Source organism: Dreissena polymorpha, chromosome 1, assembly GCF_020536995.1.
Source record: "Dreissena polymorpha isolate Duluth1 chromosome 1, UMN_Dpol_1.0, whole genome shotgun sequence".
NCBI classification, from domain to species: Eukaryota; Metazoa; Mollusca; class Bivalvia; order Myida; family Dreissenidae; genus Dreissena; species Dreissena polymorpha.
This window is the reverse complement of record NC_068355.1, coordinates 96,718,844-96,722,678: the sequence shown is the minus strand read 5'-3', so window position 1 is coordinate 96,722,678 and position 3,835 is coordinate 96,718,844.

The window sequence follows — 3,835 nt, the reverse complement described above, 5'->3', positions numbered from 1 at the left end:
TTCGATACTAAATGGTCCGATTCGATTCAAATTAAACTATATGCAGCTTATTTTGCAAACTATTTCATGTTTGGTTTGTCCAGGGCATGAATTAATATGTTTGGTATTTGTTATTGACTTATTTAGTCATTATGTTGTACATTTAAAGTGTTTAATTTTTTAAATAAAATTTAAAAACGCACATTGTGTTATAAGAACACATTTATTGTACAAAACTTCTTGTTGAGTTATTCTTAAATAACATAAAATGCACAATATGTCATATGTGTTAAACAGTAAAACAAAACAAAAACAAACGTGTAAGTATAAAAACAACTTCCAGTTGACTTCTTAACAGAATGCACACAGTTAAGTAAACAAACCAACTGACTGATTTCAACTGACGTCAACAAAACACGTTTTGCAAGTTGCCTTTGCATCAGAACCTTCGCGAAACACAAAATGTTCCCATACTTTTGATTTTTATTTTTGACGGTGCGTCTTTCAGAGTGGTTTAAGAAGCCATTTTACCGGCTTATGTAATGCTCAGCATGTTATTCATGCATTCATTGGATGCCAATTTGGCTACTGAACAATCGCAAGACGTATTACAAATGACAAGACAGTTTAGACGACGGATTTGGAAAGTAAGGTTTAAAATGCGGATCAATCGGGATTGCAGTGAATCGAATCGAAATTGGCCGTATTGGTATCGAAATTGAATCGGCGTCGATAAACCGGTTTTTCGATGCATCGAACGGAATCGTTACAGCTCTAGCAATTTCATAACTTTATTTTCATCAATCATCAGTTCACCAATGTTTAATCCAGTACTCCTGTCATTTGCATCTGGAATATTATTCAAATCTTCAACTACAAAAACACTTTTGAAGAATGAGTTCAGTTCTTCTGCGTTCTCTCTATCATGTCAGTAAATACTCCATTAGTCTTTTTCAAGTTTGAAATTCCTACTTGTACTTTACGCTTTTAATTTGCATACTTATACAAAGCTTTTGGATTGTTTTCCTCCGATATTTTATTTTCAAAGTAATTTCTTGCTTGCCTACATGCACGTGTAGCTGTGTTACGGTACCTACAATAATATTTAAAATGAATGTGATCTCTAGTATTTATGTACTTTTGCCATGACCAATGTTTTTTTCTTATGGCTTTAAGAGCCAATTTAGTCATCCATAGTGGTCGTTCTTTTTCGATGTATTTTAAGGTTTATGTATCTTTTTAGGCATGTGCTTTTCTACACATTTCGGTAGTATCTCTTTCATTGATGACCAATTTTCATGTACAGTTTTGTCTCTGAACTCTTCTTCCCAATTTACACTTGACAGTTCTTCATTTAATGCATCATAATTTCCTTTATCGTACAAAAATGTCATATATTGTTTCATATTTATGCGCATACGATTGTTCAAAATATTAAATGAACGAAACCATAAGAAAAGTGGCTACATCAAATGAACACATTACTAATAAATATGTTGTCGTTGTTTAATGCATCGTTCGTTATCTCAAGCATTTCATTAATCCCTTCTAAATGTGTGATCTCCATCGTTAATTCGATCGTTATTTGCTATTTTTGCCGAGAGTCACAATTTTATTTGCTGTATTGTCCGCCATCTTGTTAAAATGATAAGCGACAGGTGCGCATAGCAACGTAAACTCGTATTATATGTCCGCCTTATAGGCGATTCGCATTTTGTTTAATTGAAAACGTTACAGTTATTGTGCATGAAATGCACATTTTCCACGTGGAAAATCTTGGTTTTCAATAGTCCAGGTTTTCAATAGAAGTCTCTGAAGAAACTGTCCACGATTTTATCGTGGACGAGTACACATTACCGACCAATTAGTGTGCTTGGCATAAGCGACTGAAATTATCGATAAATATTGACATGGGATTATTCACGCTTACTCGAAAATGCAGGTGCGCGGACTTTTTACCACAACACCGGTTGTTATTTGTTTGACGGTGTATTCATAACCGAGCGAATCTTCGCGGCCTTAGGGCCATTCTCTGATACTAGTCGGCAAAGTAGTTTGGACATAAGGGCTATTAAGATGTTATCAATAAGGGCGCGGAAAACAGCGGGTGCTCATGGCATGAAAGGGCAGGGCGGCTTCCTTTCAAAAGGGCAGCGTGGCGCTAAATGACTTCGAAAGGGGCAGCGTGGCACTACAAAAAAGGACATGGCGCAGCGCCACGCTAAAACGGCCTGGGAAAAACACTAGAAACTTTACTCACATGATGGGCAAAAAGGGATCCCAAAATATCCCCTTGTACATATTCACAAGTTAGCTTGAAAGATTACAATACAATTTTCTGGTTAGTAAACACTTTATTTTTCACAATAAAATTTGAAATCATTTCAAAGTCTCCATGATAAAAAAGCTTAACTTTATACGTAAACAAACAAAGCACACATTATTTGGTGTATTAAAACAAAACATAAATGGTCAAGATGTATTTTTCACAATCGCATAACAAATTAAGTGTAATAGGAATCAGCATTTTTTTTTGCCACAAACTAACTCCTCACAACTCTATTTAAAAATTTACTTCTTATTAAAATGATTACCACAAACGCTTCAAAATCTTTACCACGTTTGTTTTTAATGTAAACATGTGATATATTGCAATTAAATCAATTGACTCATAAAATATTTCATAAGTTATGTTCACATAACATGTGTGTTAATCACATGTATAAGCAAAAATAGAAAACCCATGTAATATGTAATTTGAATAACTGGCCACGAAATCAGTACTTACGTACACTCAGAATTCCAAACTTAAAGAGCAAAGGACAATTAGGCAACTCACTTCCATCAAGCGAGTGTACAAGATCATGTTCTATCACTTTTAATATTAAGTTAAAAATTGTACACTGATCTGTTTAAAAATATTACAATATTTGTTTTAATTCTTTAAAAAATCGTCATTTAATAAAAATAAAATGTATCTATTAACATATCTACAATGTAAGAATAATAATACAAAGAATAATATAAATATCAATAATACGAAGAAAGAATAAACAAATTTCAACCACCAACATGCATGGCTTTGGAAAACAAATGCTTCATCTTTACTGGACCATTAACATTTTAAAAGCTTCATTCAAATCTCTACTGATGAGCGACAAACAGCATAAAAACAAAACAGCCAAAACAGTTAGTCCATTTAAATGAAACCTGACTTAAATTCTCTACAAGGTAAAACATTATAAGCACTAACAAGAGTGCCAAACTGTCACAAGATACGCCCGTTCGGAGGTTTTGGACACCATGCTTAATGCTTGAAATGCACTAAGTGACCTCGAGACCTAGTTATTGACCCGGCATGACCCATATTTGAACTTGACCTAGATATCATTTAGATGTAACATCTGACTAAATTTGGTGAAGATCAAATGAAAACTACTTCAATTAGAGAGCGGGCACCATGCTAAATGCTTGAAATTCATTATGTGTCCGATCGTGACCTCGTTTTTGACCCGGCATGACCCATATTCGAATTTGATCTACATATCATCTTGACTCAACTTCTGACCAAATTAGGTGATGATCAGATGCAAACTACTTCAATTAGAGAGCGGACACCATGCTAAATGCTTGAAATGCACTAAGTAACCTTGTGACCTAGTTTTTGACCCGGCATGACCCATATTCGAACTTGACCTAGATATCAACTAGATGCAACTACTGACCAAGTTTGGTGAAGATCGGATGAATACAATTTGAATTAGAGTCCGGACAAAGTGGCGCCGTTGAAAATGCACTAATTGACCCTATGACCTAGTTTTTGACATGGCATGACCCATATTCGAACTTGGCCTAT